Consider the following 22910-nt stretch of genomic DNA (forward strand, 5'->3'; position numbering starts at 1 on the left):
TAGGTTGGTTTGTGAGGGATCTGCAAATCTTTCAGAATCACTGCAGCATAGAGAGAGGAAAGTAGGGCTCAGATCTCAAAGGACTTAGATCTTACAGGTAATGGGGGAGATGTTGATGCATTTTAAATAGCGGAATGTGGAATAACAGGGTAAGATTTGTGTTTTAGGTAAGCCATTTTGTCAGTGGTAAAGAAATATGATTTGAGCAGAGCTAGAATGTAGGCAGGAGAACATATAGGGTGCTATTGAAATAGTTCAGGGGAGATATATTACGGCTACAATTTAGGGCAGAAGTATAGGGATCACGACAGATCAATGGATTTGAGAGACTTCTGGAACTGAATAATCCAAGACTTGATGGTTGATTTGAAATGGCTTATGAGAGAGGGGGATGGATCAAGGATGATGCTCAGCTTCTGGACTGAGCAAGGAGGAGCAACTGCAACAGGAAGATTGAGGAAAAGCATGTGTGGAGAAGATGATGAGCACCATTTGGAGAACACTGAGTATTGTGGGGTCTGTAGGTCATCCAAGTGGAGATGTCTAGTACATGTTGGGCAAGAGAAAAAATTATTCACAATTCCCATTCAGAGAGAGAATCACAGGAGTAGCTGATAAAAACCAGCAGGCAATGCAATCACGGAAACTTGAGGGGATGCCAACATTTCAGGGGAAGGCAGAGCAAGAGGGGCCAATTAAAGAGAATGAGCATGTAGTGGAACAAAAGTACTTGTGTGTGAGTCATCACCCCTCTACATCACTTTCCTCCACTCCTCACCCATGATTAAGAAGAAACTTGTATTTGTCCCCTTGTTTCTTGCTTCTTCCCCTTTCCAAAATAGTAAATAAAGCAAAAGGCCAGTAAATCTACATAATAAAGAGGTAGATGAAAGAACAGTGGGGAGAATGAAAAAAAGAGTTTCATATCTGGAGCTTCAGAAGAGAATTTTGGAGATTGTGGTGTAAGAGGCTCTAGACTATGAGGTTTAAGAAAATCTGTGAGTGTTATAGGAGTCTATGATAAGTGTGGATAGATTAGATTCCCTTTAATGTTCTTCAAGGGATACAAGACTAAATTGCTTTTTGTTTTTGCTCTGGACTTCTTTGAAAAAGTCTCTGAGTAAAGGCTGAGCAACATGACACGACAGATTTTCAGTGTCACAAGAAGGAATCATCAGGAAGGTAGGAGCACACAGAAGAAAGTAATGCCACAGAAACCAATGAAATGAGGGAGAGGTCCACAGCACTAAATGCTGCTGAGAGATGCGATATCAAAGTCAACTTTTGCCAATATAGTTTTGGAAGCGTTAGGAGTTAGAAAAAGTCAATGGGCAAAGAATGAATGGGAGGTAAAGTGGGATGGTGAGTTCGATCTACTTGACTGATAAGGAAAGAATTAGGAGTAGCTAATGGGAAATAAGAAGACTATTTGAAGTGAGACATCAGTTTATGCATGCACAAAGTGATTGATCTGAGCGGCTATTTTCAGGTCAAACCCTTTAATTCTTTCTTGCTCACTAGTCAAAAGCCAGCTCCTCTTCCCTGATGACTTCATCTCTGAGCCACTTACCTCACTGTTGTTGTACATTACTCTCCTGGAATGATGGCTAAAGAAGCAGTAGTAAATAAGAAGCAATTTGGCTCCTATCCAAGAATATTTGGGAGAGGACTTTCCATGGTTTTCTATGTGCTTACTAGAACTGGTTTGTTGTTTGATTTTTTTTCCTTTTTTGGTTTAGAAAGTTATCTTAGAAAAAATTATTACAGAAAAATATTAAAAATGAAATCACCTGAATTCGATTCTCTATTTAATTAAAACATTTAAAATAATATATATATCTCTCTCTCTCAGGGGCCGATCCCATGGCAGAACGGTTAAGTTTGCGAGCTCTGCTTCGGTGGCCCAGGGTTTTGTCAGTTCGGATCCTGGGCATGGACATGGCACTGCTCATCAGGCCATGCTGAGGCGGTGTCCCACATAGCACAACCAGAAGGACCTACAACTAGAATATACAACTAGGTACTGGGGGGCTTTGGGGAGAAGAAGAAGGAAAAAAAAAAAAGATTGGCAACAAATGTTAGCTCAGGTGCCAATCTTTAAAAAAAAATATGCATATATATGTATATCTCAATAGTAAAAACGGTCTTTCTACACGAGCTACCCTTTGTGCACACTGGAAATGAAACGTCTCCAGCTTACTCTGAATGAGGCAATAGCTTCTTTAGAGAGGGTGATTTACTTAGGAAGAGAAAAGTTAAATCCTTGACCATCCTTACATTCTTCCTTGCAAATTCAAAACTCTCTTCTTTGATGATTTCTAGTCAAGATCAGCTTGCCCTCAGAGCAGGCTTGGCAATCATGTGCTAAGAAAGTGGCAAAAATATCTTTAAAATATTGTAAATAAGTTGATACTCTGCTATCAGACGTCCATCCCCTAGGGGTTGGTATTGCCCTGTCTCAAAATGTCAGACCAGCGCTGCACAAGATGTGATCTGTAGACCAACAGCAGAGGCAACACCAGGAATGTGTCACAAATGCTAATTTTCCCACCTCACTCTAGATCCACTGAATCAGAACTGCTGGGGGATAAGGCCCAAGAATCTGTGTTTTAGCAAGCCCTCCACGTGATTCTCGTGTCTGCTCAGGTGTGGGGAGCACTATTGTAGGCTCCTGGGAAGGAACCATGTCTTATCCATCTGTGTGTTAGATATCTTCCTTTGCCTCTCCAGATCCCCTCTCCTGTTTCTCACACTGCTGTGTCCTAAGAAGCTGATCTGTATTGGTAATACCAGCAGTATCCTGTAGGGTTTGATTGATAGAAGGCACCAGAAAGAGACGGATTTGAGAGGAGTGAGGTTAAGACATTTATTTCTTTCCAATGCACTTCCTGCAAGGTCATCAAGGGCTGACAGCTTCCTCACCTGAAGGTCACAGCTTCCTATCAGTAGGCCCTCTCCACACAGTGCTCCCTGACTCCGTTTCCCTCCTCTCACCTCTTCTTGTGTAGTGGTGGTAATAAACTCCCCACCACTTCTGTTAACAGCCCCAGGAAATTGCACTATCCCTTGTCCTTTCCCTGTGATTAACTCCACCCAACTCATAATTTATAGTCACTTTATGATACTCTCTTCAAATCACCCAACTTAAGTGTGCCATCCGTTTCCTTTCAAGACTCTGACTGGCAAAATCCATATGTTCCCAATGCCTAGCATAATAGTTAGTAAATATTTACAGAAGGAATAAATGAAGGAAAATACGTATGGAAAAGAGTAACCTTCCCCTTGAGCATCAGTCATTAGTAGCTTAGTGGGTTTATAAGCTTCTTTAAATGCCATTCAATAGGCTAATTTGAAAATGGGATATGGATTTTGACAGGCATGAAGTCCAGAGCACTGACTTTGGAAAGTACCAGTCTCAACACAACCCTAGTGCATCAACTGGGAGGTGATTGACCCCAAGGACCATCAAAATTCACCGCCCTCACCTTTTTTAGTTTCAAAAGTAAAATAGGTCAACACGGTCGCAAAGACATGGTACACAATTCAAAAATAATGAATAAACCTTCAGGAATTAGTAAGGGTGGTTGGCAGGAGAAGAAGCCCTTACAGCAATACATTAAATCCTGGCTCTCATGGGTAGTAAAGGATATCCAACTGGCTCATGCTTAAGATGTGGCAATATCAAGGACAATTATTAAGAACAGTATTAAGGACAAAGCTCATCATTGCTTGGAATGATGCCACGTCTGTATTACTACTTAGCAGACATTTTAGAGAATGGCTATTTTCTTTTATCAAAGAAGAGATCTACAATTATTGATGTCCCCTATCTTAATAGAATCAGCCCATTCTTCTCTTTAATGGATCTGTGGTTCATTCCCTTTGCCAGCATTGGAAACCACAGTGAATATGAATCAAAACGACTTGGAAGACTGGCAGTTTGGGACCTGGTGCACAACCCCACCCTACTCTCCATCACCTCATTTTATTTCCCCTAGCTCAAACTTCCAGGGCTGTCGGAAAGCACTTATCGCTATGTAAACAAACACAAATAAATGGACAATGGACATTGTTTGTTTAGAGTTATGATATCCTGGCTGGGTATCCTCTGTATTTTTAAATTCTCTTCTAAGAGCAACTGAATTTACCAATCAGCTTATCAAAACAGGCAATCCTGGGAAGTTTTTTAAAAAAACTTTCCGTCTGCAGCATGATGTCGTATATCCAGACCCACTTCTTCCATCACTTCTTTCACCCAAAGTTCCCTCAACACATCTTGATTCAACTCTTCAGATTTCTATTCTGGCTCACCACATGTCAAATCCTGCTAAGCAAATGGAGAAACAACACTCAACATATCTCTTCCTGTCAACGGCAACATCTGTGTTCGAGTCATTAAAGACTGGAACCTGATTTTCATCCCACTGTTTACTCTCATATCAAACTCTGCAAGGAACGTATACAAGGACTTTCCCTTATTAGTATGGATTGAGGTAGGCAACGGCTCCGAATCAGTGCTCTTCTGTTTCTCATCTTGTGCCTTGATTACTAATTAAAGTCACTAACCTCCAACTAATTCTTCAAGCACATGATGCATGTCTCGCCTGAGAGAATGCAAATTTAATTACCCTGTCAGACACAGCACACCTTCTACTGAAGATGGGGAAACCATAGGCTCCAGTATGCAATGTTATTTGTTTCAATCATTTTAGCCCAAGAACAGTCGTTGCTGTATTTGTAGCTAAGTTTTTGCACTTTGGTCCCTGCAAGGATTATTTCTTCCCGAGGGCACTGAATGTCAGTAGATTCTAAGTTCTCAAAGCAGAAAACAGTTACTAAAGCAAGAATATTTATTGTGCCCAAGAAATGACACCTAGTCTAGGAAGAAATGAAAATGTGTGGGTAGTTAGGAATTTGCAATATTTTAAAACCCATCTGAATAAATTGTGAATGAGGGAATCACCCTCTCCACCTAAAAAGCTTGGTAGAACAGTTGCTTTATCTATGTTTGAAAGTAAACCATTGGGTCTTAAAAATACAGTAGGAAAGAAATGTTGGCAATCGTTGGTAGTATATGCAGGTTTCCTCCCTCCTCAGCACACATTACACCAAGTGCCCATCATATCAGATTAGCCATCACACGTCATCAATCTCTGTTGGAAATCCCACAGTCACTTCAAACTCAGCAAGTCAAAAACTGATCTGATCATGCTTCTCCTTATATTATTCTCCCTCTCTTTGACTTTATTATATCAGCAAATGGTAACGTATTTACCTAGATGCCCAAAGCAAATCTCTGGGTGACATTTACATCTATAACCAATCACCAAGTCCTCTTTTTTTCTATTTTTATATTTCTCAAATCCTTCCCTTTTTATTGTTCTCAGCTGCCAATGTCTTCATTTTGTTCCTCAGAATTTCTTATGTGAATGAGTGAAATATCCTTCTAATTAGGCTCTCTGATTCCAGACTATTTCCCTTTCAATTAATTCTCCATATGTAAGTCAAACTGGTTTTCTGAAAATATGATCCTTGGCTTAAATATCTTTCAGTAGCTCCTCATAATTTTAAGCGATTTTTTTTAAAAGTCCAACTTCTTATCATGGCACACAGACTGCCTTATACTCTGGCCCCCATCTATACCTTCAGCCTTATTTCTTGCCACTCCTCATCTCTCATTTATACTCAAACTGTAACTAAATACTTGCAGTTTTTCTGCACAAGGCCTGGTCCTCTAGCCTTCACACTGTCTTGGATCTCGACCAGGATGTCTGCGACCCCCAGAGCACATTTGGGAATGTCTGGAGACATTTTTGATTTTCAGAACCAAGAGGGGTAATACTGGCATGTGTAGGACAGCCTCCTATGACAAAGAATTATCCAGCCCAAAAAGTCAATAGTTCTAGAGTTGAGAAACCCTACCCTGGTCTCTCTCCTTCCCTTGTGGGGCAGAGACTACTAATTATTCACGGTATCTAATCTTCATCTTTGTTTTAATAATCAAACTTCCCAGGCTTTAGCTGGGCACCAGTCACTTAGCTGGACTATACTCCTCAGCTTCCATTGCAGCCAAGTGTAGGTATGTGTGCAGTAAAGAGTTAACATAGCAGGCCTGAGACTACTATCCTTAGAAAGGCTTGCTTGCAAGCTTGACCCCTGGCTGTCATCTGGGAACTCGGACTTCAGGAGAGTTCCCACCAGTCTCTGGTAAGACTGGATCACTATGCCTAAATTGTATAAAAATATACAGTTTATGCTAAACACCTGCTTTTCTTGTAACAAATCTTGGTCATGGCTAAGACTATATGCTGAGTCCTGTGAGTACTTCCTGTGAATCATTGAAACTAGGAGAAGTCTGGGGACTCCTAACAAAACATGTAACTAAGGTCTGGCCAGTGAGAAGTGAACAGGAGTCAACTAGTAGGTCACACCCTTTAAACAAATTCTTTGGTTCTTCTTCCTCTTTCCCTCCTCTTGTATGCTGGATTGTGGATGTGGTACTTGCCAGCCAGCTTCAATCAGGTGGAGGAGGACAATACCCTAGAGCAGAGGTTGGCAAACTTTCTCTGTAAAGAGGCCATATGTTAAAACTGCTCATTGTAGCATGAAAGCAGCCATAGACATGTAAATGAAATACATAAATGAAAGTGAATAGCTGTATGCCAATAAAACTTTATTTACAAAAACAGGAAGTGGGAGAAATTTTGCCTGTGGGTTAAAGTTTGCCAGTTCCTGCCCTAAAGAACACAGGCAGAAGGTGTTGAGAGACAATTCTCTATAGGTTTAACTTTTCTGCCCATCTGGTGAGCAGAGACACTGATTACCTTTGTTCCAGATGTTTTTTTCTTCTTTCAAGGATATTTGTGTAGCAAGCATCCTTAGAAGATACAGATAGTGTCTCCATCCAGAGCAAAGGACAAGCTTGTTAACTATCCAGGATAATAAAGATAATGTCTTCCTCTGGTGTGAATGTCAGGCGGACTCACTGCTGAATATGAAAGATTTGGTTTCCTAAGTATGCGGTTCTTCTCTTGCAGAGCAATCCATTGCCAGTCTTCTGTTCTTCTTAGTGTACCCACTGAGATTTGGGGTTCGGGCAACTGGAGCAAATACTGATACTCTGGCTGCTGCTGTTGCCGTGAGTAATACAGTCCTTTTTCTCTCACCCAGGAGTCTCATGTCTGTTTCCATCTACGAACGTGTGGCATGCTAAATTGATAACTTGCAAGCAGGATAAAAATCTCACAGACACTTCACTGTCCTTGACCTAGGAACTTGGGACTCTAAATGATCTAATGGATAGGACTTCCCACATCCCTGTACTACCTTCCTATGTTGTAATGTTTACATGAGAAAAAAATAAATTTGTAACTTGTTTGAGGCACTGGAGAGCAGTTTAGTCTATACCTTAGTAATCCTCAGCTAATTTTTGATCATCCTTCAATTCTCAAGTTAGAGGTCATTACCTGTAGGAAGTCTCCTATGATGTAATACAACCAGCCCCACATGCTATCCATACAAATCCTGGGATCCTCTCATAACTGCTCCTATTTAATCCCATGTATACATTTGTCAAAACAAGTACCTTTTGGAATTGTTGACTTTCCCCTCCATTAATCTGTAAACTCTTGACAGGAAGCACCATTCATTCTCATATCTTTGATATCTACCACCGCACCTACCACGTAGCAGGACTCAAAACAAATTTATTGATGTAGTTAATCAAGTACATTTTGCTTCTTATACTCTTTATTACTTATTCCTTGGTGTCCCTGGCAGTCAAATGAATGAAGGCAGCACCTCTATTCAGCCAGAACCCCTCCCTGTGGCATTCCCCTAAGGCCCCCCAATCTCTAGGCTACATCTCAAAAGGAGGCTCATTTTAGGTGTACATATGTCTCACTTTAGGGGTGCACATTTTAGACCTTATATAACATTAATGCAATAGAATAGGACATACACTGGAAGGATATTTTTATCTCACACCTTGAATAAGGTCCAGCATATAAAAATTTTACCCAACAAACTGTATGTTAATTTATCACAGGACAATGTGTCCTCCTCTGTGAAAATAAGTGTACCAGGATTGTCCTAATAATTCAGGTGCTGTCAGGAGTGTGTTCTAATGTAGCTGAGGGACAAACGATACACAATGGGTCTTGTCTTGCTTATGAGGAACAAAACCGCTCATTTTTTGACCAGAGTTTCTGGCTCTTGTACATACTCCATTTCCTGCTCCACTGTGCTCACTCATTGCTCTCTACAACGGAGTTCCAAACAACTTCCCATAAACCCTCCTCTGTTTTTGGAAATGGCCCCACTGGGCATGTGGAAGCTATAGCTTCCTCATTTACGTGATTCTTCTTTCTCTCCCTATAGCCATGCCCGAGTGTTGTCCTCAAGTGGATTCGACCCAAACTTCTGCGAGATAAAGGCTTGATCATAACCAGGAGACATCAGGTACACTTTGGAATATGTTTTAAGGGTAGGTTGTCCAAGTGCAAAGGTTTAGGTGTACTCTCTGTAGGCTATCAACTTCCTTGTGACCCACTGGGACAATCCCTGTAGCTCTGATTAAGCACATCACTACCTACATGAAGCAATCTGTGGTTCTGAATGTTTATATTATTCCCATCATGCCTATCTTTCTTGTTACCTGTCTTCAACAGTGAAGTAGCATTGACCCCTTGTTGGTCCCTGAGGGAGTCCCTGAGCCTGTTTCTGGCCTCAGTATCTCCTGAGGCTCCGGGTATACCTCCTTTGGATATCAATTATTGGCTGCTTGTTGTTTTTTAGTTTGAAATAGAACGATTAATGGAGAGACACTTAGACTTTCTGAAACCCAAGATGAATATAAATTACATATATGAATATTTATAAATTTGGATCTTATCTGACTTGACCATTCATGAGGCAGGAGAAGCAAATTTTACATGAAAGCGGTAAGTCAGGGACTGATCACAAATAGACAATATTCAGCACAATAACATAAAATTGTTGGCTGAAAGAAAATCATGTCACATTGAAGGAGCATATGGTGTTTTGGCCAAAGCTCATGAGAACCAGGAGTGTCATCCTTGGATCCAAAGAGCAGAAGTAAACGAGGCTTACAGATTATCTGAATCTGTATCAAATAGAAATCAAATTCCTTAATTCACACTATATAAAAAGGTAATACAAGATAGTGAGGCAACACAATAAATAAAGCTAATCTGGACTATTGTCCTATGCTTTACTTACTTCACTATTTCTACCTATTTGAATGAATTCAGCCATTTTTTCTTGCATAAAAATTCTTCATTATCCATTCAGCATTCAATTTCTACCCATCCTACAAAGTCTACCATAAATCTATTTTTCCTTGGAAGCATCCATTACTCTCCCTTTAGGTTCCATTTTCACAGAACTTGTCTGCCACTCACAATTTAGACTTTCATGACACACTGCCTTGTGTTACTCAATGTTCCCTTATATGAATTATTTTATCATCTCACCTCAGTGATAAGCTTCTTGAGATCAGAAGCCTTCATGAAAGCTGTTAGCTTAGCACAGTTATATTGCAGGTGTTCAATAAATACTTGTTGATTGGTGGGTTTTTAAACATTGTAAAAGTGAAGAAAAACAAAAATAATGAACACCATGATAGAATAGACATGAAGGATGTGAAACCCAATTTGTATGGTAGCTGAGGCCTCCTGAAGAGTTTCAGTGCTTCCACCACAAGAAGTTCCCAGGACACCAGGCCTGTAGTCAGAGTTCTCAAGGCAGGGCCTCCCCAGCTGTTCCCTTCCCTGAGTTCCAAAGGCCAGCATAAAGTCATATTCAAAGGCCCAAAATTCACTGTCCAGAAAGAAAACCCAAGTTTGTACTGTTTGGCAGGTCATCTCAGGGGACAAGCCACAGACTTCGACAGTTTCTTCAGTGACCCACGCACGGGTAGGACATTCCACAACAGTTCTTGGATCCTAGCACGAGGCCATGTAGGGTGAGTCATGTGGGGCCTGAGAAAAACCAGATGCTTGGGAAAGAAGTAACAGGAGATACTGGAAATACTGTACGGTCTAGACTGAATGCTTCAGTGGTCTCAAGATAAACAAAGTAGGCCAAGGGTGAAATGTGTGACCTCAGTCAGCTTTACCCATGAGAGTTCCAGCTCCTATCTTCAGGAAACAGCTAAGGCTCGTTTATGTGACCACAGCAAACTTGGCGTGCACTTTACTCACTTTCTGTCAGCCTCATCGGTGTACTTGATTTTATAGGAAGGTACATTCCCATTGCAAGCATTTCCCCAGATTCGAGGGCCTGATCTTGGGGCATATGGAAAGGAACTCTCCACAGGCGTTTCCTTCCTGTAGAAGGTGCTAACTGAGGTACCTTCCGCTGCCGAGGAAGGATGGGTGTCCTGGGGCTCTGCCCCTGCTGTTTGCTCTCCTCAGATGTTATGCACATGCACATGCTGAACATCAGCACCAGGGATAGATTTGCAAAGGTTGAGGGAGGACTGGCTGGTTCTAGGAGAGACATGAGCCTAGTGCTTTAGGTGCCTTATCCAGATGGTGTCAAAGAATGTTATTATTCACAAACACTAGACATTATCAACACAGATCTCTCACTTGACAAACCAGGAAAACAATGCTCTAAAACCAGCACTTGCAAAACTGTCTCTCAAGACTGTTCCCTTCCCATCAAATTATGAGGATCTATCCAGGCTCTGGTATTGTCAGGACGAGGGCCCTCTCCAGCTTCGCTCACCAACCTGTGCATAAGATGTTGCCAGAGCATTGTCTCAGCAATCCCAAGGTGAGTTCCTGAGCTGGCTTTGTTTCCAATCATCCCGTTTCTGACCCGCACTTTGATCCTTTGGATCATGTCCCACTCAGCTCCTCCTGATGAACTTTTTGATTTATTATTCTTTTGAGCCAACTTAACCGGACTTTTAATTAACTTTCTTCCTCCTGATAGACCTGTGCAAGCCCCTGTTGGCACCCTTCCAGGACCCTGTCCCATACTTGTAGACTCTTCTCGAGCACAGCCTTGACTGGAGATGAACTGACTCCACAGTCCCACGCTCATCATCACTTGGCCTGAGAAGGCCATAGGAAGCAGCTCTGCAGAAACAGATGTGCAATTAAGTGATACTAGAGAGCCAGAGTCTTAATACTTAAAAGACCCAAATTCTCCATCTATAGTTAGACTGTCATAGTGTTTCGTCTATTGACTAGTCAAATTAACCTAGCCCTTTGAGGACCACAGGTGGCACATGTCAAAGAAGATACCTACAATTGACCTCAGCAAGCAAGTAAACTTTCAATTCCTTGAAGAAAACCCAAGCTTGACATCCCCGGCTTAGAAATGGAATTCAAAATTAAGTTTGTGATCTATTAACACTGTAGCAACATATAGAAGTATTAAAAAAAATGAAGAAATACAAGACTTCTGAAGAAAATTGGGAGAAAGTGTACCCACATGAACAAAATTTAAGGAAATGCTCTGAGCACAAATGCAACGCCTTTCAGATTGTCAGCTTTTCAGGCAGCCGTATTCAAGTGCCTGAGTCTGCATTCCCAAGATAAAGTCAACTTTTCATGGCTCTCAGCCCTAATATGGGAAGTTAAGGGCTGTAAGGAATGTTTTTCTGTGTTTGTTCTGAGTTAATATTTATTTATTTATTTGCCCCTCATTGCCTCTGTGAAGCTTCAGTCTGCTTAATGGAGAAGAAAGCATCCTATAATTTTCTCCTTTGGACTTGTGGTTCCACTGTTACTTCTGCCTAGAAAAATTTCCCCTCTCATCTTATGGTTTTTCCAAACCAACCACTCTTTGAAGGACAGATCAAGTCCTACCTCTTCCTTGAAGACTTCTGTGGCTGTACCAGCCAACTATGTTTTATTTTATCTTTTGAACTCTTATGTCACTCATTGTTCTTCTCATTCTTCTAGCATTGCTTGATCATATGGACCAGATACTGAGGCTCATGAAAATTTACCTGGGCATACAGATTAACATACGACCTCATCTAGTATTGCTTTCTATCAAAATATACTTCTTTAGTTAGTAAATTGGATTTATTCTATTTTAATATCTTAGTTCTAGGATTAAAATTGGCTTCCTTTTAAAATGGGTTGCAAACTGGCAGCTCATAGACTATATTCAACACAAGAAGTGGTTTTCTTGCCTTACACAGCATTAGGTTGCCCAAAGTCTTAAAGTCAAATTATTATATGCCCAATATTTTAAAATTGGGAAATTTTACCAAAATATATATTTCTAACTTTTCTTCAGCTCTGAAAATTTGGCAGCTTGGGGCCCTCTTGATTACCTGTAGAGAGAACACTCACTTTTGTAGGGTCGGCACTCTGAATTGTTCTGGTCCTTATGTCACTGACGCCTCTACAGCACAGACGCTGAGTGCCCACTGCCTTCCATCATCTTCCAGTCAGTTCATTTCATTCATTTGCCTTATCTTTCTTGTCTCCATAAGCATCTAAGTTTGCGAGGTCCCTCTTCACTAAATTGATTTCAACTACAGTTTAATCAAACTCTTTTTTGCTTTCTTCAAATTTTAGTAGCAATTTTAAACTTCCTCTTGTCTTCACTTTAGGTGTCAAAATTCTCCTTAGCTCACTGGCTGCTGAAAGTCTTCAGAACTTCAAAGCAACTTAATTTCAAAAGCTCTTAACTACACGCTTTGAAATAATCTGTCTTCTTAACTCTCAATTATTGAAACACTTCTAATCCACTATTCTCTAGCTCTTTTTTGAAGAGAAACTGACTTCTGATCATCATTGCTGGCCCCATTCAATTTGGTGTAAGTTAGAAAGAGCAAGATGGCAGCATAGCCCCTGCCCAGGTCCCTAAACTGCAGAGCGTGGCTGATTTTTCAATTACAAGTGAAAGAAGTCTTCAATAAGCTTGAGAGTCATACTGGCATTCCACATTATGGTAAGTCAGCTCTAGGAAGCAAGAATCAATACCTACATGGACCACACAATTGTCATGATCTTCCCTTTGAATGAGAACCAAGGAACCAACTGGCACTTATGGAAACTAGCCTGGAGACTAGCTGCACAGCTCAGCATATTCTCTCCCTGATCCAGTCTGTAAATATGTAGTCAAATCTCGTGAGCTGATGGAGTTAGCTACTAGAAGGTCTTTGGAGGGCAATCAGGTGCTATTAAAAATATGCTAATGGCAGCTTGTGATCTAGCAGCAGGACCCCAGGATTTGGGGTTGGCATGGCAACTGCCAGCAGATAGTTCACGCAGAACAGGAACAATGGAAAGAATTAGAATGAGCTGCTTAAATGCAAGTGTTAATGAAAAATGTGGAACACAATTGAGGATCAGAGAGAATGTTTGGTGCCCTCAGTGACAAAAACAAAAAACATGCGCACAAAATCCAAAACCTGAAAGTGAAATTAATGCCTTCCGTTTTGCCATGGCGATTAAAGGAAAGCCAGCCATTGAAAAGAATTTAGTATTTAGCCTGATGGTTTTATAGAGGACCTATGACTCTGCTGAAATCTGCATGTTTCATGTGTGGATGACAGAAGTGTCATATGTGTATGTGTCTCCTCGCCAAGGCTGAAAGAAGAGGTCTGACAGGGAACAGCTTTTAGCAATCTACTGTATCAAAGGCAGTACAGATGGCTGTTTTTGCTTTTAGCTTAACTGAATGTCAAAGGAAAAAAAATGGGCTCCCTGACAAGCACATACCCAACATGCAGAAGGAGGTTGAAACTGGGGCTTGTACCCAGGTGCATATCAATGACTGGGCAAACCTAATGCATGTGTAAATGCGTGTGCACATGTGTGCATTCCTGTATTTTAAGTGTGCCCTGCACTCTTTCCCCTCTTTGCCTGAATCCGGAAATTTCATAGAAAGTCAGCTTCTGCCACTGTGGGTTTGAGACCACAAAGAACACGATTGTTTCCTGCCTTTCCATTGCAAAGAGTAAACGCTATTGGAAATGATTTCTCACGGCACGGATGGACAAAAAGCATGCTAAGTTCACTGTCTCCATTAACCTTGCTAGCTGATGTGGCTGAGGGGAATGACACAGAATAAAATAGTGTGGAAGGGAGCTGCCTGGGACAGCCAGTGATGGGAATGACTCCAGGAAAACAGAGGTAATATATCTGCAGCCAGAACAGAGACTCTCACACGCGGAAGATGGAAATGAAGCCAGCAGTGCAGAAAGTAGGCACGCACATCTCTGGGGGCTGAGGAAAAAGGAAACAGAGAGGCAGACAGATCATGAATTAAGTGAGCCAGGGAATGTAGAGAGGACACTGGGAAATTCATGAAAGCTCAAAGAACAATCTGTATGCAGAAGAGTAGGAGCAGGGCAAAAAAGGAATTCAACCCCTCAAAGATTCATGTGCTAGCCACACTGTCCTTAGCCTCACCTCAAACCCCTACTTTGGGAAAAAAGTTTTGTCATTTGAAAAATACACTTTTAAAATGACTTAGGCATAACTTCCTTTTCTTAGTCACTTCCTTCCTTCTCTTTGATACAATAGTCCCTGAAAGAAAAACCAGGGGAGAAAAGCTGGTGGAAATGCGTACAATTTGAAACAATTGCTATTGTCCTCGATGCATTCAATCTACTAGGGCCTGACAGGTGTTCTGTTGCTGAAAGGATGGACTTACATATGGCCTCATATAAATAACATCTGGGGAATCAAGGTTTTGTGGGGACATCCTGAAATTTACATAATTAGGGGAGCCCCATTTGAGGACAAAATTAGAGACTTATAATGCAAAATTGCTGGGACCCTCCTAGAGGCTTAGAAAAGGCCCGGGCAAATGAGGGGCCACGTCAGATAATATTCATTACCTACCATGTATCACTATGTCAACACCTGTGCGGGGCGAGAGAGCGCCTTTCCAAAAGGGGTCCTCAGGCAAGGAAAAATAGGGTCAATGTATTCTTTTTTATTTAATCAGTCATCCAAGACAGCCTGGGCTTAAAACACCCACAAGGTTGTCTGCTCATTAGACTAAATTCTGCATCCTGTACTGCTAATAGCACTTCCTGAGGAAATGGGCTGAAATTCCAAGATAATATCACTAACAAACCAAGTGGTTTTAAGGTGCTAAGCATATTTCTAGGGATACCTAAGTGATTGCAGTATTTCACCTAGAATAAGATACAATCTCTTGGTCCTGTAGCAAATCTGATGGTGATGTGTGTGGTGTAAAAATGAAAGAAGCCAAAAGGTTCACCTTGAATCCTTCTAGATGGCGGAGACAGGCAGCTCATTGCTTACATGATACGTACAAACTTAATTGGAGCCATTATAGATAGTGTGAGACTCCTAAAGAATGTTACGACATAAGAAAATCGTGCACTGAGCTTATAAAAGGAGCCTTTTGTTTTGGAATCACGAGAACACCTGTGATTCAGCTCCACAGGAATTTAAGTGGGCCAGTGTCCTTCCTGTCATCATCAGGGGATGTTTTCCTCCTGGGGCCCCTTTGAGGGCCCTCATTTGCTCTGAGGTTGCTGGTTCAGGCACAAGGGATGTGAATGGACAAGGGAGGGCTTTCTTCTGCAAGGGCTCCCTCTTGTGGGAATCCCAATAACTATCGTACAAGGGAAGGGGACATATACCCACACTATGACCTTACACAAGGCACAATTGTGAAGATTCCCAGTGTTTCCTATAAAGCCTCAATCATCAAATCTCGTCCAGAAATGATCTCTCCTTTCTGTTCTTACTGTGGTGGAACTGGTGTATTTCTCGATTCTATTAGATCCTTCTACAACCATAACCCCCCAGTTCCTTGTCAGGCAAAGTGAGCGCCCTGAGACAAACAGCTCACACCCTACTTGGACATTCTCCTGAATCCTCCTCAATGCACAAGACCCTGAATTAATCCCTCCCTTGCTTGCCTCTTCCCTTGCCTTCACCCTTCATTCCCTCAAAGCCTCTCAATTCACTTCGACCTCCAGGCTCTCTCATAGGTTCTTGTCTTCACCTGAACTATGCTTCCTCTTAGCCCTCTCCCAATCTTAGTTACCCTTCAGGTCTCAGCCTAAAAGTCTGGAGAGGCCTGCTTTCCTCCTCCAAGCTTGACGGTGGGGTGTCTCCTATTTGCTCCCACAGTCTTCTTTGGCTCCCTAACATAGCTCTTATTGGGCTCTATTTTGACTGCCTTTTTTACTTATCAGCATCTCTCACTAGACCTGGCTCCCCAAAGACAGAGATTCTGTCTGTTTCTACCTGTTTTGTTCCTGTTGTTGTCCGTCACTTAACAGGTCTCAACAGGTATTGGGTGATGAATAAATGAGTTAGTGGCACATCCCCAGACACCATTCTCTAATACTGCACACACTCAACCACTGATGCATACACATTTAGTACAATACCTAGGCAGTGTTTGAATACCACCAATCTATTTATAGAGTACCCAGCACCTACTATGTGTCAAACACAGAACTCGGCACAGTGGAAAGGAATCGACAAAGACATTAAAGAGAAGTAGGATGATAGCTAGGGAAGAAGTGTGTCTACGATGCCAAAGGAGGAGAGGGTTTCAACACAGGAGAGGAAAGATCTGCTAAAGCCGCAGCTGCTGAAAGGGCAAAATTCTCTAAGGCTTTACCACTTAGGTGGTCATTGTTAGAAACATTATCCTGAGCAATTTCAGTTAAGTGGTGAAAATGACTGGCTTGCTACTTTTAATCGCATTTCAAGGTTTCTATGAAGAGTAAGGAAGGAGCAGGCACTCTTGTAACTATTGCAAGAAAGGTCCCTAAGCAGTTGTTAGTTTTTATTACATCTTGGCCTTCATGGGGCCCCAGTGAAAGGCTCTGATTTGGCCAACACACCAGTCAGGACCTGGTGGAGTTTCACATCCCCCACATCTCCCTGACTCCTTTGAACACGTCTTGTTTAGCTTCTCTGGCTTCTCATCGGCTCGAGGAACAATCTAAGATTGTGAAAGTGCACTTTGGAGAAGGGTAATTGCTGTGAATGACTAAAGAAGGCCTCCCAGAACTAAAGTGTTACCATGAGCTCTAAAACCTGCAAATCATATGATAATTATTCCTGAAGCGCCTTGGCAGCCCTTAAGTATAATTATCATGTAATCTGCAAGGCATGTAATGTTTTCAAAACAAGCAAGAATGGAAAAGAAAGCTAATGAGCCCCTCTATTTTTTATTAGCACAGCCCTCCTCCGAGGTCAAAGGGACTAAGGTATGGGCAGCAACAGGTCGTGTCCGAGAGCGCCTCCCTCTGCTGGGAGGTCTGTCACTTCATAATCCATCGGGACAGCCCCGTTTGCCCCTTAGCTCCAAACAGTGATTCTGTGTCTTTGTGCTTTGCTTTGTTTCATCTCTCAGACTCTGCAGGTGCCTCCTGCATTACCTACGTGAAATATTCAAGTGAGTCCTAAGGATTTAAAGATGAACTCAGAGAGAATTAACTTTGTCAGGCATGGTAGATAGAGGCTTTTCAGTTTGTTTAGATTGCCATATAGAAAGGGGAAAATCAGGATAAATAGGTCCATAAAGCCTGTCGGTTCTGCTCCTGATCCATGATGAACACTGCACCTGTCCTCTTGGATAATGCTATGATGATTACCCCTCTCCTCTGGAGTCATCAATGCCCTGGTGTGAAATGTGGCAACTATGTTTAAGAAACAAAGCACAAGGCAATTTTACAGCTCAGGGTGGGTGACCAAGAAAGGCGAATATATGGCTGTTTGGGGAGAGACTAAGTGAAAGGTAATTTTGAAAACTGCAGCCCATCTCCAGCAAAGAAGAGTATAGTTAGCTGCAATAGTGACACGTGGCTTGCCTGTGTTGGAGGGTGGATGGAATCATTGGATTGTGAGGGCCTACAGCAAGGTCCCCTATTTGTGTTCCTACATGAATGATAAAGGCTGTGCATTAGCCCTCTTGGTATTACAGGACACAGATTCTGACACACAGAGTGATCTCAATAGTGACTGAATGAATATGATCCATACAAAAATCTAGACTGTTTCCAGAGCTCTTGGCTGACAGCAAATTGAGGCAGTGGACAGAAAAGAGAAATTAGAATAGAGTTTGCTAGTGTGTAGGCTACAACCACTGTCCCCATGTGTTATCAAATCTACTCCTGCTCTCATCCTCCCCCCACCTTCCCCTGCCCCACTCTGGGGCAAGTAGACTCTAGCCAGGGCAGGAAGATCTTTCTCTTCAAATTTCCCTCCCCTTGGCCAGCTGGCCAACCCTCTGGGACAGAGCAGTCAGATTCAGTAAAGGACGGTTCTTGGTCTCACACCAAAGACAAAAATGTTCAATGGATTTTTTTAAAATAAAATTTTGTTTTTTGGTTTATTTTATAAACCTCTTTAAAGAAAATTAGGGAAATATAGAAAAGTAGAAAGAATAGAAAAGTTACCCAGAGTCACCGTGCCTATCTTTGTTAACATTTTTAGCATACTTCAGTGTTTGGTTTATTTTTTCTATAATTGTGGGCATACAGCACATATGATTTGTGTCTTACTTTAACTGAAGTAATAACTGTTTCCCTGTGGTCTTACTATAATACACTCTTTATAATTTTTTTGTTTTTGAGGAAGATTAGCCCTGAGCTAACATTTGCTGCCAATCCTCCTCTTTTTGCTGAGGAAGATTGGCCCTGAGCTAACATCCGTGCCCATCTTCCTGTACTTTATATGTGGGATGCCTGCCACAGCATGGCTTGCTAAGCAGTGCGTAGGTCCGCACCTGGGATCTGAACTGGCGAACCCTGGGCCGCCAAAGGAGAATGTGCGAACTTAACTGCTGTGCCACCAGGCAGGCCCCTATAAATATTTTTAATGGCCATAGGATGAAAGGGTTGTAATTTATGTCCTCATTACTCTATGGTGGCAACATGATATTATTTCCAATTTTTCACATTTCACCAATAGTGCCGTGAGTAATGTCCTTAAGCATATATAGTCCTGTACCACATAATGACGTTTTGATCAATGATGGACTGCATATATGATGGTGATCCCATAAGAATATAATGGAGCTGAAAAATTCCTATTGCCTAGTGACATTGTAGATGTCATTAACTGTTGTAGCACAGCACATTACTCACGTGTTTGTGGTGATTCCAGTGTAAATAAACCTACTGCTTCATCCCAACATCAAAGTGCTGTTTCTCCCTTCAAACACCATCTCTTGAATCTAACCAATGGATCAAGGAGTTAAAGCAGCTTTTAAGGCCTACTACCTGAGGAGGACCTTTGCCCAGGCTATTGCTGCAACTGAGAAAGACACTGAGAAGACACTGATGCAATTCTGAAAGGATTACGACATCTGTGACTGCATCAAGAACCTTGGTTGGGCTTGAGGTGATGTCACCAAGGAGTATATGCAAGGCGTCTGGAAGAAGACACTTAAGAAGTTTGTCTATGACTTCAAAGGATTTGCCAAGAATAAGAAGGTTGCGAAAATCAACCAGGCTGTGGTTGAGATGGCAAACAACTTTAACCTGCATGTGGATGAGGAGCTCCTAGAGTGGGTCCTGAAGAATTGAATAATGAGAAGTTATTGGAACTGGAATAGGAACGCATGGATGAAGAAGAGGCAAGAGAAAAGGAAACTTCAGGAGAAGAAAAAGCCGCAGCAGCCCCAAGAAAATTCACAGTGAAGGGTTTAGCAGAAGCTTTGTAGACCTCAAGAAGCTCCTTAAAACGTTTGAAAACATGGACCCCAACCCCAAAAGGTTTCCATTAATACAGAGGAATGTTCATGGTGCATTGTTTGCTTACAAGCAAATCTATGATGAAAAACAAAAAACCAAGCAAACCAGCATGGACATATTTCCGAAAAGAGTGACACCGCCTCAAGAAGAGCCTCAGGCAGGTCTTTCAGGAGGGGTTCCAGAAGAAGGCATTATTATCATAAGAGATGACAGCTCCATGAGTGTTACTGCCCCTGGAGACCTCTCTTTGGGACAAGATGTGGAGGTAGAAGACAATAATACTGAATCTCTTGACTCTGTGTAGGACTAAGCTAATGTGTTTCCTCTGTCTTAATTTTTAACAAAAAAGTTTAATGAGTAAAATAAAATTAAAAAATTTAAAAACAGAAAAATTTTATAGAATAAGGATATAAAGAAAGAAAATATTTTTGTACAGCTGTACAATGTGTTTGTGTTTTGTGTTATTACAAGAGTCGAAGTTAAAAAGAGTAAAAGTTTATAAAGTAAAAAAGTTACAGTCAGCTACCGTTAATTTACCATTGAAGAAAGAAAAACATTGTTTTGTAAATTTAGTGTAGCCTAAGTGTACAGTGTTTATACAGAGTCTACTAGGCTCTAGGCCTTCACTTTCATTCACCAACACTCACTGACTCACTCAGAGCAACTTCCAGTCCTGCAGCTCCGTTCATGGCGAGTGCCCTCTACAAGTATACCATTTTTTATCTTTTACACCATATTTTTACTGTGTCGTTTCTATGTTTAGATACACAAATACTTACTATTGTGTTACAATTGCCTACAGTATTCAGCACAGTAACATGCCTTACAGGTTTGTAGCAGCAATAAACTAAACCATTTGGCCTCAGTGTGCAGTAGGCTATACCATCTAGGTTTGTGTAAGTGCACTCTATGAAGTTTACACAATGACAAAATCACTTGATGACACATTTCTCAGAACATATCCCTGTTGTGAAACGATGCAGAACTGTAGCATTTTCTTTCTTTAAAGTTATTTTTTTAAGGAAAACTTTTTATCATTAGGATTAGACACAGAGTTCTTATGAATGACACCAAAATAAGATATGTAAAGAAAAAAATTGATAATTTGGACCTAATCAAATTAAAAACTTTCTCTTAAGATACCGCCAAGAGAATGAAGGGACAAGCTATAGACTCAGAAAAAATATTTGCAAATCACATATTTGACAAATGCTATGCATCCAGAATATATAAAGAAACTATTAAAACATGACAATAAGAAAACAAACAACTCAATTAAAAAATGGGCTAAGGACTTGAACAGAATCTTTACTAAAGAAGATATAAGGATGGCAAATAAACACATGAAAAAATGCTCAACATTATTAGTCACAGATAAATGCAAATACAAAACAACAATTAGATACCACTACATAGCTATCAGAATGGCTAAAATAAAAAATATTGAGAATACCAAGTGCTGAAGAGGAACTGGAATTCACATATTGCTGGTGGGAATGCAAAGTGGTGTAGCCACTTGGAAAAACAGTTTTGTATAATGTTAAATATACCCTTACCACTGACCCCATGACCACACTCCTGGGTATTTACCCTAGAGAAATAAAAACTTATGTTCATATAAAAGCCTGTACACATGTGTTCATAGCAGATTTGTTTGTAATAGCTAATAACTAGAAATTACCCAATGTCCTTCAATGAGCGAAGGCATGAACAAACTGTGGTGTATTCACACAATGGAATACCAGTAAGTGGTAACAGGAACAAATTACTGATATACTAAACAACTTGAGTCCATTTTAAAAGCATTATGCTGAGTGAGAGAAGCTGGTCAAAAGGTTATATATTGTATGATTCCACTTACTTGACAGTCTCAAAAAGACATTATAACAATAGCAATCAAATCCGTGGTTGTCAGGGGCTAGGGGAAGGGGGTGTGACTCTAAAGGGATGGCTCAAGGGAGCTTTTTGGGTGATGGGAAAGTTCATTTTCCTGATTCTCGTGATTACAAGAATCGTGTTAAATCTCATAGAATTCTACTTCAATAGAAAAAAAGGTCAAAGTTACTGTATGATTATTTTGAGGAATTAAGTTAAATTTAGAAAGAGAGGGGTTTTTGAGGGAAAGTCATCAAAAGTTGGATAAATGGGGTAACAGTCAGTAGTAGGATGAAAGAGCATGAGGAGCTTCATTAACAATTCAGCTCAACAATGTGGAAATTAAGATGCGATGAGCCTGGGCAAGCCTGGGATAAGAAGGAAAAGTTACACCCACCTATTCAGTGTTGTTTCCATAAGTGCCTGAGTTTCTTCAACTGAAAACTGTCTTCTCATGAATCCAGTCCAGAGAGGGTATGGTGGGGATAGGGAGCAAAAAGGAACTGCGTCACTGTACTTTGGAAAATCAGCCATGTTCTGCAGAAAATCTTGTTTTAATCAGTCTATGACCATGTGTACTCCTGACCAGTGGGCAAACAGGCATAATTCTTCAGAATTTTGCATCCCAGTGCTGTGTCCAAAGGAAAAGAAGTTCAGAAAGCTGGTCCTTGGTTGGCTGACGAAAGCTCCCAGATCCAGAGGGGAAACTGACAAATTGTAACAAAAGAGTAAGACCTGAAAACTTCATAGAATTGTATGACCATTCCCCAAAATGAAGGTAACAGAAGCAATTCAGTCTTTCATATGAGTGAATTATTTGTTGGTTACGTGGAAATTTATGCATTTTAATATGGAAATTCTTAAGGGAAATTTAATTTTTTACCCACTGATATGCCATTTCATGATTGTTAAATGTTCCATTTAAGACTGAAGAGAATTTTAATATATTTTTCTGTTTTTTTAGGATGATAAAGAATCATAAAAGATATGATGGAAAATTTTAATTCAACCATCATGTATATTCACATACATTTGTCTCATTTTCCCATATTTTCTGTAGCTTTTCTTATAGTCTCAAAGTCATCGAAAACCTCAGGGTAATAAAAAAGCATAGATATGCTAATAAATAAAACAATCGCAATTCTAAGTCAACTGAGAAATAAATTTCTAAATATATTACCAACTTCTTGTATATTACAATAACGGATCGTATGTGTTATAAAAATTGAAATCTCAATAAGAAAAATACTATACATCTGTTGGTTTGTGAACACCCCTGTACGTAAAGAGCAAGGACTAAGAAAGAAGCAGAGCACTCCAGATTGGTAGGGGGCAGGAT

At 40.8% G+C, this 22910-nt stretch overlaps 1 long non-coding RNA gene across 12 annotated transcripts in view; it reads right to left on the reverse strand.

Moving 5' to 3' along the window:
* The window catches only part of LOC123289833 (uncharacterized), a 117700-nt gene that overhangs the window by 72171 nt on the left and 22619 nt on the right, over positions 1-22910 (reverse strand). For 6 of the 12 annotated variants that reach the window (XR_011505909.1, XR_011505905.1, XR_011505906.1 and 3 more), the window contains one exon: positions 11129-22278. This is a non-coding gene — a long non-coding RNA (uncharacterized lncRNA). Of the gene's footprint in view, positions 1-8455; positions 11109-11128; positions 22279-22910 lie in introns of those variants that run through there. The other 6 variants (XR_011505901.1, XR_011505903.1, XR_011505910.1 and 3 more) reach the window with 2 other exon arrangements.

Source organism: Equus asinus, chromosome 9, assembly GCF_041296235.1.
Source record: "Equus asinus isolate D_3611 breed Donkey chromosome 9, EquAss-T2T_v2, whole genome shotgun sequence".
Classification (NCBI taxonomy): Eukaryota; Metazoa; Chordata; class Mammalia; order Perissodactyla; family Equidae; genus Equus; species Equus asinus.